Consider the following 13833-nt stretch of genomic DNA (forward strand, 5'->3'; position numbering starts at 1 on the left):
GTTAGTTCCTGTCCTAACATAAATCTTCACACAGAAGTACACCAAATGAGGTAGGAAAATACAGTTAATCCTAATGGTGTCATCATGTCGTGCTCCCTGCACAGTTTTAAAGATCACTGGCTGGATGCTCTGTACCGAGCTGCGTGCCTGGCGAGATGGTGCTCAAGGGTAATTGTCTCTCTTTCAGCCCACACAGACATGGGGATGGAATTCCTACATGTTAGATGTATATTTGCTTCTGGCCCAAAGTCTACTGTGCTGCAAAGCACCTCTCCATCACCTGAATTTGCAATTAATTAAACTTCCAAGAGTGTGGGCATAAAATGAGCCTGTGACAATAAAGAAATAGCAGCCATGGACAGGCAGAGACCCACTGGGACACATCTCACCTTATTATTCATAGAATTGAGCTGTTTGAGTTTAGTTTCTTTTCATGCATGAAAAGCTTTTGAGGAATCTCCTTATTGCACTGAATATAAATATATTCAGTAAATATAAAGAGACAGAGTTAAACTAGAAGCAAAGATCAGTGCCTGGTTTTAAAAGTGTTAGATCTATATTACTTACAGATACAAATAGAAGTTGAAGTTGAAATTGGATCAGATCTTAAATATCTTCTCATTTCTTAGGGGGACTTTTCAGAGGCAGCCCAAAAGCATTATCAATCCAAGAAATAAGAACATGAAAACCTGTTGCTGGGGCAGCCCAGTGGTCTGAGGGGAGATGCTCATTGGGGACACTGTGTTAGCCTGGCCACGTTTTGCAGCCCATCCTCCAACACCCACAATTGCTCTGTTAGGAAGTCATAGGGAAGACCTCCGGTTCATGGTTTCAGGGTCTGTTTCTGGACCTGTTTTCTGTAATTCCTCCAGCTCAAAAAGCCTGCTGGCACTCTCCACAGACCCCTATGGTAGCAAGTTTGGGAAGTCACTACCTGCTGAATAAAGAAGTCCTGTTTTCAATTACAAGCTGGTTGTCTATTAGTTCATTGAATGCCCCCCACCGTTTACCTATTTTTAAAAACTGGTAGGTTTTTTTTTTTTTTAATTGTGAGGAAACAATTTTCCCACTCACCTGGTCTATGATTTTTGTGTGGTTCAAACATGATTCCTCAGCCGCTTTTTTCCCATCTTCTTCAGACACTTATAAAGTAACTGATCGCCCCTTTGACCATTTTAGTTATCCTGAAGAAAACTCCCCTATGGCAGGTATCTATTCCTCAAACCACAGTGATCCCAGTCCATAAAAAACAAAATAATAAAGGCAGCTACAAGGGGGAAAAGAGCACTTAGGTTTGAGACATCTGAGCACATTCAGAAGTCAGTGTGATCCCTTCAAGGGAGAAAAGACCTTCCAAACTGCTGAGTCAGTCCAGGCAAGCCCTCGTGGCTCCCTGTACATAAGGTTCACTTAAAAATGTTCCTTGTGGCTAATGGTGCATTAATAAGGTATTGGCTGTCTGGGACTGTTGGGTGCTGTGCCAAAACCAGTCTTTTATAAATTGAACCTGTACAAAGGTTCTGGCAGTCTGATTCCCAGTGACCCACTGACAAGCTACTGATCTAGCTGAAGATGTGGAGATGGAATGTAATTGCCCACAATCTTTTTAATCAAGGACTACACTTACAGTAATCTGCTGCAGTGACAGAGAAAACAACATCAGGCTGTAACACACGTCTGGAATCAAAGCTCCTTTCAGTACAGTCTTAATTAAAGAGTGTTTCTGACTACAAGTTTTACAGAAAAGTCAACAAGCTTCCAGCTGAGGAAAGGACCTTTCTTGATGTGGTGAAAAAGCTGCACATATACTTAGAGTGTGTACATGAGTACACAATCAGAAAAAAAATCTGTGTAGAAACACAGGTAGCACTCAGGCTGTGGGTTATACTTGGGAATATCATCAATACAGATTGGGATGAGAGGGAAGGAGAGAATGAAACGGCATCAGTCACCCCCAAAACCCCAAGCACAAACAAAGCTCTGGCCAAAGCCATCACCAGCATGGATCAGAGCTGCTGCAGGGATGCTGCATTGGAGCCTGGCCTGGAGCACCCCCAGGGCATGGGTGCCTGAGGATTCACCTAAAGGTGATCCAGGGAACATGCCCCAGAAATGACAATCAGGGTAATAATCATTGGGTGGCTTTTCACTACTTGGACAGTCTTCAGTGTCAGGCTGTGCTGGTGATCACTAAATTGGTGCTCTGCCCACCTCCTGCTGCCAAAGCCCAGTCACAAACAGGCCCATTTTTTCACCATTCTCAGAGATCATTTTTGTCTGTTCTCTGTCTTTGATTAAACATAAACTGCATTTTACACCCATCCATCTGGCACTTCTCATAAATACGTTCTATAGCTAAAAGATACTTTAAGTTTACAGGTTTAATTTGTCATCCCTCTGTATAATTACATTATAACAACCTGCCACAGAGGCCTAATTTAACAGGATTTCATAGAATCACAGAATGGTTTGGTTTGGAAGGGACTTTTATAGGTCATCAAGTTCCAAGCACCCTGCAATGAGTTGGGACATCTTTAATTAGATCAAGTTGCTCAGAGCCCTGTTCAACCTTACCTTGAATATTTCCAGAGATGGGGCATCCATTACCCTCTCTGGGTAACTTGTACCAGTGTTTTACCACCCTCATTGTAAAGATTTTCTTCCTTATATCTAATCTAAAAAGACCCTGTTTTAGTTTAAAACCATTACCCCTTACCCTAACACCACAGCTAAAAAGCTGGTCCCCATTTGCACAGGCAGCTCTTTACCAGCCAGCCTTGATGCCAAAAACCAGCCTTGGGCACACTTGATTTACTGCAATAGATGTTGCCCACATGTCCTAGGGAAGGACAAGATGCAGAGAGCATGAGCAGCTGGGGCTCAGACTCAGGGTCCTGACTGATCCTCACTCATCTCAGCAATGGGCCATTTATCCTTTCACCCAGCCTCACCTGGTGACATGCCAAATTTGGAGGCTGCTATATTTGTTACCTACCTACAGAGCTATAGACTAGAGCTCAATTATCCTTAAATTCTTATCAGGATCCTTCACTCCAGCCAGGGCTGTCATGGAAAATGTAATGCATGTCCTGACTCAAGGTTTTGGTTCATTTGTAATAAAAATCATCTGGCCTCTCTCTGAAGGAAGATGCAATCCATCCCTGCTGGGAGACAGTGGAAAATATAGTTTATGTGGGTGCCAACTGGATCCTCATCAGAAAGAATCTTTGTGCAGTGTTCACGTGCAGAGCTGTACAGAAAGGGGGATCTGAAAACAGGAAGGTTTTCTGTGCTGTTGAGCTGTTTGGCTGCTCACACTGGTTCCAGATGGTGCTGGAGGCACTCAGTGCCTCTGAAAACAGGCCAACTTTCATTCTCCCAGTTCTTATAGTAGCAAGGGAAAAACTGTTCTCTTGAGAAAAGAAAACAGGGAAAAACTAGTAACGATGTTTCTGCTTCTCCTGTTGGCAAATTATAGCTGAAATTAGATAACATGCTGCAACAATTCTGGCTTTCCAGCTGGAGAGAGAGAAGCAGCAAGCTGCTGTGGGTGTCCCACGTAGCACAAGGCTCTGCACCCTGAAACGGCCCTAACCCAAACTCATTTGGATCACCTGGGGCCCCTAACTTTTCATTTCAGACCTTCAGTTATTCTTTCCTCCTATTCCTCGTACCAGTGAGCAGAGAGAAATCTGTTTAAGCAGGGCTGGTTTTGCCATTGTTTTCTAAGGGTTTCTCATCCTTACCCAATAACAACTCTGGGCTCTGGGGCTGCTCCTCCTGGGGGTCCATTTTTGCCCAGTGACCTAGAAACAGATGCTGACAGTGTTTAACCTCATGTCCTGCTTTGCAGTCAAGTCCTTATTTCTGCTACATCTCAGGCTTATTCATTCAGTCTTTAAGACTCCTTTGCCAGCCTTTTTTTTTTTCTCCAGTTTAAGATCGGGTGTGGTTCAGCTGGCATCACAGCCCTGGGTACATCACCACGAAGAATCAGAGCAATAGCACAGCAGGTTTTGTGCATGAGCACAAGCTACAAACATCCATCCTTCACCATCCCCTGCAGACCAAAGCAGTTCAGAAAAGGAACAGACAGGAGCAGTGCCTCTGATGGGAGCTCTGTGTGGAGCCTGGGTCAGTTTGTCTTGTTTTGAGCCAAAACACGCTCCGGACTTTGAGCTTTATTTTTGCTTATGTTTAATTGATCAAAGCCTTCTCCTCACAAATTTCTGAAGTACCTGAGAAAAGTCTGTATTTAAAAAAGTGTATGAATTAGTTATCAGTATGGATTAATGTGTACCTGCAGTTATTACAATGGCAAAGCAACCAGTAACTATTTTGGATGTTTTGCCACTGACTTATTAATTTAAAACTTTCTTGACTAGGAGTTACCTTCATTAGCAAGAATTTAACTTTTCATTTGAAATAAGTGATTCAGAGATGAAGCAGGGCTATATGATTTCTTTCTGCCTATATTTGTGTCAGTTCTACAGGTATAACTCAGCTATTTTGGTGAGAATTCATCCACAATACTTTTCCTCAATTGGAAAAACATTGATACAGCCTCAATCTGATCTGTATGTAGCTTTTCAAGAAGAAAGGGCAAAAGATGTCTCTCAGAGGTATCCTGCAAGTTAGAGAATACTGGACATCACCACCACAAGTTAATATTTATGTAACAAGGGGTTGCTGTTCTACCTTGAAGTGAGCCTTTTGTTTTTGTAAAACTAACAATAAACAAATTCAGAGCAGTACAGAAAAATATGGGTCTTTTTTCCTCTTTGTCAGCTTTGCTGCAGTGAAAAATTTCTCCATAGCTTTGCTTATAATTCTCCTGGATAACAGTCACTGTTTAATTTATAAAATAACTGCCAGGACCAACAGGCATGTTTGTCTCCTTTCAGAGGATTTAAATAGCAGAGAGTTTAAAAAGCAGATACTCCATTAAAATGAGTTTGTATCATATCTATTCAGACCTTACAAGCCTTGGCTTTAAAGCCTAAATCCATTTGTTTCTCTAAGGCTCCTTTGCATTTGCCACTTGCCTTGATGAAAGGGGATGCACACACTGCATCACAGCAGTGATAAGGAAAGCAGCTTCAGCCCCCTTATCAAAATACACGTTGAGTGAAGGATGGTCCTGCTGCAGACAGATGTTCCTTCTCATCTAAACTTTTCGTATCACAGGTATTGCTCTGCATTTTCCAGGCATTATCTGCTAAAGGATGAATCAGTGTCCCCAACAGCCCCAGGGTGGAAGCCAGTGCTGCAAGGAGGATGGGTTGGACCACTTTGCAAAATCCCTGCAGCTCTCACATCGCAGCAGAAACACAAGCAGGGAACCAAAGGAATGTCCCTGCAGCCTTCACAGGAGACACAGAGCTCCCTTCCCCAGGGATGAGCCTGGCCAGCCCAGGACAGTGCCAGGGAGGGGTAGCAAAATCCCTGAGCTGGGGTCTGAGAGAGCCCTGGATTTCCTTCCTCCTCCTGCTCCCCTTTGGATTGTAAAGCAGCTGGTACAAAGACAACCCCATCCTGGATAACTTGCCCTTGTTTGTGTTACTTGAGTCCTATCACTTCCCACCCTCGTGTCCAGCCAGCAACCCATAAAGTCCATCACTGATCCTACCCCTCTTTTTTGCCTCTGAACCACCACTTCCAGCCTCTGAGAAAGATTCCCAGATGTTCTCACCTCGGCAAAGTTTAATCAAGGATTTTCCACACAAGCTGAGCTCTGGGGAGCTGGAAGCACTTTTTACTCCAGATCCACTTGTCCAGCAGTTCACTCAATAGTTCTGAACAGAGACTTGCTCCCAACCACAACCTTCTATTTTTTAATCTTTTGTTAATGAATAATTCCACGTGCTCCTTGAAGTGAGGGAGAAATGGTTATTTGATTCAGGATGCTCTCAAATTATAAGCAGCCCACAGTTATTTTAAGTGTGTGCTGCATCTTTTTTCTCAATGAAGATCAATGTTATTCTTGCCATGGGCTGTGTAGGAAGGAAACATTTGTGCAACAGCAATTTTTAAAACCTTCCCCAGATTGATTTATGTGTTTATTTGTTTTCAACTTTTGGGCACTTGCAAATGATGTCTTTAGTCTTCTGATGGAATGCTGGCATCCAGTGATTTACAACTGGCTAAAAGCAAGTGTGTGGAGGGAAGACTATTTGTCTCTTGACTGTAACCGAGGGCTAGATCAAATAGAGGAGTTTGCATAAGCTAAGCTGAGCATAAAGATTTAAAGTCATTATGTAAAGCAAGAAATAAAATAGTCCAACAACCAAAACAAAATGCCAAACAGTGAGTTAAAAACAAAGATTAAACCTGCCTTCAGGAACGCAGGAGAAATCATGCTTATAGGAAGGCAGAGTTACTGAAATGAAGTATCGATTTTCTGCTGAAAGAATTGTAAGTATAAAAGGACAATTAATTTTTAGACTAAGCTAAAGGTCCTATTATTGCTCTCAGGGTGTAGCAGGAAGCTCATCTGTCTGTATCTATCTACAGCATTTCACTCCTGTGCTCAGAGGCAGTGAGTTTTTAATCAAAACTAGGTTGTTAAGAATATTAGAGTATGATCAAGTGTCCAGGCTATTCCTTTATAGATTTGAACTTCAAATTGAAGGTGACTTTGTTTGACAAACACACACAATACCTATCTGGAGCAGCATTTCACCTTCCTGCCTGACCAGTCACCTCTAGCCCCTTGCCTGAGCAGCAGCCTGTCCTGCTGAGTTCCCTCATGAGGGATTGGGGCTCATCTTTTGCCTTGTTCTTCTCAGCCTTCCCATCCTACACCTTAGAACTCCTTTCCACAGCAATGTGTAAAAAACCAGGTTTGTCATCCATCAAGTTTTAAAAGTTTTTCTGGTTGAAATTATTTTGTGTGCATGAAAAATAGAATATTACCCCAAACCAGACTGAAAAAAAAGTGCAAATAATTATTAGTTTTTCGGTGCTGGTGTGTCAGTTCAGATAAATCAAGTAGTTTTGTTTAAACAAATAATCCAGGCCCCAACTAAATATGCAGACTCCTGAGCAGGATCAATTCAAACCTGGCTGATCTTTCACTATGATTTAAAAACAGGACTTTTTGCTCGTTTAAGAAGAAATATTGATATGACTTCAGGCTTGAACATTGCTCTTCCTATCATAAATGTTCTTCTAGGGAATGCCTGACAAATGAATCCATCTTGTGCATGAGTGGATCCGATTGCCTCAGGCTGTCGCTGGAGCGGTTCCCAACCGCTTAACGAGTCCGTCACGCCCACATCCTGCGTGAGGAGCAATTGTCAATTATTATTTTTTTTCAGAGCACCCCGGTGAGAACTGCTTCCAGGTCTGGGTAGAGGTGAACCTGAGCGGAGCCCAGACGCCGTTAAAGCCCCACTGACTGGCAAAACTTTTAAAATATGACTGCAGGGAGGATTTTATCTCCACAATGCTGCTATGCTGGGATGTGACAGGCTTCCTACCCAGGTCTGGAAGGTATGGATCTGTTTGCATACGTGAAATCTCATCATTTCCCTTCCTTCCCTGTACAGCTGTTGTTTTGGGAAATGAGTATAGAAGGGGAAATAAAAAAACCAACCAAGAAACCAGAAACAGAGAATGTTTTGAAATAAATCCTTTGAGCTGAGTTGAAACATGATTAACCAGCACAGGAACCAGCTCTCTGCAATGTATGTGGTACATTATTAGTTTATATTTAAAGTGACAGTGCCAAGATTGTCAGGTCAGGAAAAAAAATAAACCCATATCTTCTAAAGTATCTTGGAACTGGAATCAGGTGGGGCTGATTGCAAAATGCAGACACACTGGTGAGCACAAGTGTTACAGAGAGCCTGTAACAGAGCTGGTACACTAATGAGGGTGCCAATGTCATGCATAAGGTCATAAAAACTGAATACAATCTCTTTTCTGTGGCAATCCCTCCTGAAAAGGGCACTGGGACACAAAACAGCCAGCCAAGAGCAAATGCTCAGGATGGAGTCTTCAGTGAGGTACCAGGGTTCTTGGTCCTTGGGCCATGCACCTGACCCAGCTCCAGGGTCTCCTGACTGCCAGAACAGAGGCACAAAAACAGGTCAGGGGAGCAGGGCATCAAAACTCAAGGATTCCAACCCTTCTGAAGAGACACAGCTGCTGCCTGGTCCTGGCCTTCTGCAACCCTCAAAGAGCCAAGTGCACAGAGCCACTTTTGGTGCTACTCAGCCAGCACAGCTCCACCCCTGGGTGAGCCTGCCTGCAGCACCCACCTACTCTCAGAGGAGTTAGAGGGGGAGAGACAGCACTGAAACACCTCGGGGTGTGCAGCAAGACATACACTCAGGACTGCTAAACTGCCTAGTTTGAACCAGGGATTGTCCTTCTTCATCTTTTGGCTTTGTTTAGACCAAATCACGTTTTCAACAAATCTGAAAAAACTTTTAAAAATACAATTCTACGGCCCATTGCTGTCAAGCTAGGAAAAAAAAGTAATTTTCTACAATTCAGCTATTCAGAGAAAACTTGATCATTCAAGTGTGAAACTTTATAATTGTTTCTACAGATCTTTTTTTTTTTTTTCCTCACACATACAATGCTGTCAACATCAACCCTGCTGGTAAACAACAGCAAACATTCAGCCAACCAGTCTGTAGCTGGAGAGAGAGCTAACTTCAACAGCACTGATGGATTTCACAAGCCAGACTGAGAAAAACCGACTGCAAAACCCTTCTGCTCACCTGCACAGCACATCCCCCGGGGCTGGGATACAGGGCAGGACATGCAGGTAGAGCATCCAGCATGGACCCAATCTGCCTCAACCTGTGAGACACTTCCACAGCCCACTCCAAGGCTGGCTGTACTGCTGGGCACCAAGGAAGTGAGAAAGGGGAGTGGAGGTGCTGGCCAAGGAAATAGAAGTTAAGCAGGACAAGTTGTGCAGCTGTTACAGAGATGGAGAGCCACAAGCACCTGGCAGAGAGCAGGACACAGCATGTCCATGGTAATACCTGGGAGCTGGACTTTCCCAAGAGGAAACAGCCCTGGTGAACACATGTAAATAACTCCTTTTGCATTTGGGGACTGTCCCTTGCCGGTCCCCAGATGCCTGATCTAGAACAGCGATGCGTTCCAGGCACAATAAATTAATCTGGAGACAGCTGCCTCAGGCACAACCCCATTCCAGCACCCAGCTCTGTTCAGCACTGAGGACTCCCTGCACTGCCAAGCCTGCTGGAATGCAGTTGCAGTGACTAACAGCATGGAACACCACCAAATGCCTCCTGGCACCCAACCCTCCCGTGAGCACTCTGACAGGCCAGAGCTGCAGAGGTTTCCACTCTGACAGTGCTGGTGCGCTGAGGGATGTGGGTCAGCAGCCAAGCTGAGAGTGAGGACAGCCTCCTGGAAAGGCAGATCCTTCTGGCCAGCCCCTAGAAACACATTGGCCATCAGCAGTGACTTAATGCAGAATAGTGCCAAGCATCAAAACATTAACAAATTCGTGGGGAGACCAGAAGGAGGGAAAACATGTGGTTTATACAACATCAAAAATACAGCTTTTTGGAAAAAAATATTTCTAGTCCCACTGAAAATGCCTACTTTTTTGTCAAAACAGATCAATATAAACATGGAACCATCAGGTTCAAGCTGTCACCGTAAATTACTGTGCAAACTACGGCTCAGATGCCGCAGCCTTTCAGCCTTTTTCTCTGGGTAAAACCTTCTGCCTGGCCTATCCTTTCCATAATGTGCTTTTCCCTTCCAGCAGGAGAGAAGCACCCTCCAGGCACAGTGCTGGGGGCAGAAGGAAGCAGAGGGATGCAGCACTTAAACCAAACTCCCATGAGATTGGGTGATGCCATTTTGAAGAGAAAAATCCCCAAGGGACAGATCTTTACTTGAAACCTCTGATCATTTTCTGAGTAAATGATTCATCTTTCCAAAGAAAGTACATTTGAGTGGAAATGCAATTTTCCCTCCAAGATCAGTACTGATGGAAATTACCAGGTAGTTCTGATATTCTGCAGGAGGTAACTTAGGGTAAAATAACCCCACATGATACAACAGCCAGAACATCAGGAAGGCAAAAAAAAAAAATTAAAAATCACACCCATCCTTGTAGGACATTCACAAGAGCACTGCAGGAAAAGCTTGGGATACATTAGCAGTTTTGATAACACTTTTTTCTTTCGTATTCATAAAGTATTCATACTTAATACTCAGCTTTGCTGACAAACCCTTTTTTCATCAAATGAAGTTATAAACTGCAAGATCTCTTGGCTGGTGAAATAGAGGGGTAGCAGTCTCTTGGGAATATTAGACCTCTGACCAGGCAAGGTGAGCATTACAAGCCTGACCTCACTCCTCAGAGATTTCTTCATGAGCTCCTAAAGATGTGACTGGTAAATACATGAGATCATGAGATGTCTGCTTGGTTTCATTCGCTATGTGTCATCAGCTTCTTTCATTCCCCTGCTGCAGGACCGGCTGTCGCAGTAATTTCTATGCTTTCAGGAAATTAAAAAAAAACAACTGACATCCTTGTGCTTAAAATAAACTCAAGAGCCCAGCTGATTTGTACTTGCCTTGTGGGATCTAGGAGGTTGTGAGGCTAGAAAGCCACTTGAAAAGGAAAAAATTATGAGACAGGGAAGAAACTGTGCACTTTTAAAATAAAAGGTCTTCGGTTCACCCTGAGGAAGATTCACAGGGCACAGGAGTTCAGGAGTCTCTGGGACATCACTGGCAGCTGGCACAGCACAATGCTGCAGGAACACGATGCTCCAGTCAGATGTGAACCACCACTGCAACACCCCTGCCAGCAGCATCAGCTCACTGGAAACATAACCAGGAAAACTTGTCTGTGTAACAAAACCTGGGAGTTCCTCTCTGTATTGATGTAGAAATAGAGAGCAGCTGAGCTGTTTGATACCCCAGTTTCACCCAATCCTCCCTATGGCTCAACAGCTCCTTATTCCCATCTCTCCTCTCCAGTAAAAGCAGGGACTGGCTCTCAGATGGATTATTGCATTTAATGTGAACGACTCCGTTGTTTTGCTTGCTGTAAAGAGGCATTCTGTAGTCCTGATTTTCAACACTGTGATCTTCAACACTTCTCCCTCCACCTTGGCCAAACATGTCAGGAGAAGCCCCCCCATCCCTGGGCAGTGACTCAATTCTGTGTAAGGTCAGTTCCTCTCCTTCAGCACAACTGTGCAAAGCAGTTTGTGTTATCAGCTGATGAACTATCCAGAATCAAACTTGCAGAGGGATTCAATCACTGCTGAAGCCATTTTGGTTATGGATTCAGGAAGGCCAGAGGAGACCTTCAGCTGTGCAGACATCTGCAATGAATAAGATAATCCTTGTTCTGATCACATAATCACCTGTACCTCTCTGGATGATAAAACATCCACTTAAAAATGATATTGCTCCTAAAAAAATCTACTGCCTGGAGAACCTTGAGTACCGGAGATTAAAAGATTATGGAAAATAAGTATGCATAATTTCCACTTTGCTTTGCACCAGTGAAAGACAGAGAATGTTTGGACAGAGAGGAAAATTGGGATAGAAACAGTCTGCTCTGCCATGTGTCTGATCTTTCACACTAGCAGAGGAATGGAAATATTTTTCTGATTAGGAAATGCTGAGACAAGAACAGTGTCTGTGCCTCTTTTAAGAGATGATAATTCAAGTGGATAGTGCTCATTCACCACTGCTTCTCTTTTCCTTGTTAACATCTCTTTTTAGTGTCTAATATTTTAGCAAGAAGCATTTGTGGGCTAAATTAAGGCAGAGATGAGGATTCTTCTTCTCACAGCTCTCAGTTACCTGAGCTACAACATTTTCATTGGGTTTATTCCCCTGCAAGAATTTATCAGGGCTACAACAAGTATCCGTGTCCAGTACAACCCTTGATTTTCCCCATGTGCAGGAGCTGCAATCACCTGTGCCTGACACCGTGTTTGTTTTGCAGGTGGTTGATGATGTTAGGAGTAAATGCAAACCCAGATGAAGAGCGGCCTAAGCAATGGAGGGACCAACCCCAGAGCCCGTGTACGTTGATGTGGACAAGGGACTGACATTAGCATGTTTTGTCTTCCTCTGCCTCTTCCTGATTGTGATGATCATTCGCTGTGCAAAAGTCATCATGGACCCTTACAGCGCCATCCCGACGTCCACGTGGGAGGAGCAGCATCTCGACGACTGACAGGGATTCCCCAGACAGAGCCATAGAATGCTGAGGTCCTGGAGGCCTTTACCCACAGGGAAGGCTGGCACATGAACAGCCATTTCTAGATATGCAGGGCAAAGGCACTATCTCCAAGAGCACATAGGGTAAATTATTTTTGCTCAACAGGTCAAGATATCAGCAAGCCATCGTGGCAGCAGAGTTTACTACTATGCAGCAACTCTTATTTTACAGTTGTCATTGTAACTCAAGTAGCACAAGATTCTCCAGACTTTTCCTAACATAACTCTTGATCTAGCACAGTTTGTCCCACCCTCAATGTCACCCACAAACCCAGGGTAACCATCAATACCATGAAAAAGCAACAAGGGTATTCTGCCTTTCCTGGAAACAGATTCCCTCAGATATCAATTGCTTTCTCAGTCATTATAGTTGCACTTTAGGAAAGGCCCAGATTTTATATACCAGAGCATCACTAAGTAGAAGTGCTGAAGTACCTCTGGTTAAGTAGAATTACACGAGCAGATTTATTCTTGGCTCGCTTGGTTCTGCGCATGCACTCCCTGGCCACTGCAGCCATATTTCCAGTGACCAGGACACAGGAGCACTCAGACTGAGGGGGTCCTGGACTGCTGTTGACCCCATAGCACCACCTTGCTCTACCCTACTCATGCGAAACCCCTGCATATCCTCTGCCATGGACCCTTGGATTAGTCAGGCCACTGACTATGAGTTTGGTAGGCACCAAAAGTCCCTGGAGCAGAGCCTGGACACTGCTGGTGTCAACTACATAGAACCTGCTGTGATTTTCAAAGAGTGATTCCACATGCAATTTCACCCATCTTTTGCTTCAGGTGTACTTCAGTGGGATGAGACAGGACTAGAATGACAAGGACAGTAAGCAGAGAGACTTTTGTCCCAGCTTTGTCACTCAGACTCCTCAGCATAACATTTACAGTAACACACAATAATAAGCATTCTACCTCAGAGAAATTCAGCTCCTTCAAAGGAAGATTTTTTCCCCACAGACTTGTAAGGTACATTTCCTTCTCTCAATTCATTAAGACAGCCATTATGCAAGAAGGCATAAGAGAACATGGGAGCTCTGGAAATTTATTATTTACTTTTGAAGAGTGGGGACTGCAGGATTCCAAAGTCCTCTACTCCTCAAATTCTAAGGTTTGCTCATGGCTGCCTTTTCTTCATGGCTACATGTTCAGCTTATGGGACTGAAAGGAAGCAATTCAGAGCAGGTACTGCAACGACAGCAAGCACCATGAACCGACAAGACTTGAAAGCACAAAACTTCAAGAAGGGCATTTCTGCATTTCTCCTCCTCACCATCCTACCTGACCCCCAGGTTCTTGCCATAAGACAACGCACAGTGGGTGAGAAAGGTGGAAGCAAAGGCTGTGACAAGGAATTGGGACACAGACTTTGTGAAGCACTGTTCTAGCTCCGACACATTTTTTTGATAATCTCACAAGTCAATTCTTTACGTGCCTCAGTCTACTCATCAGAGAAATGGGTGCAACAACATGATCTTGTCACACCTCCTTTTGTCTATCTAATAATACCAGAAAGCACCTGGAGAGCCTTAGATAGGGACACAGAAATGAGGTTCTTACTTACAACCCTTCCTGCTG

At 43.9% G+C, this 13833-nt stretch overlaps 1 long non-coding RNA gene across 4 annotated transcripts in view; it reads left to right on the forward strand.

Moving 5' to 3' along the window:
- Positions 1-13827, forward strand: part of LOC108448738 — a 33805-nt gene extending 19978 nt beyond the window's left edge. For all 4 annotated transcript variants that reach the window (XR_001864741.1, XR_001864743.1, XR_001864744.1 and 1 more), the window contains 2 exons: positions 7320-7494; positions 11972-13827. This is a non-coding gene — a long non-coding RNA (uncharacterized LOC108448738). The remainder of the gene's footprint in view (positions 1-7319; positions 7495-11971) is intronic.
- The last annotated feature ends 6 nt before the right edge of the window (positions 13828-13833 follow it).

Source organism: Corvus brachyrhynchos, unplaced genomic scaffold (assembly GCF_000691975.1).
Source record: "Corvus brachyrhynchos isolate BGI_N302 unplaced genomic scaffold, ASM69197v1 scaffold97, whole genome shotgun sequence".
Lineage (NCBI taxonomy): Eukaryota > Metazoa > Chordata > Aves > Passeriformes > Corvidae > Corvus > Corvus brachyrhynchos.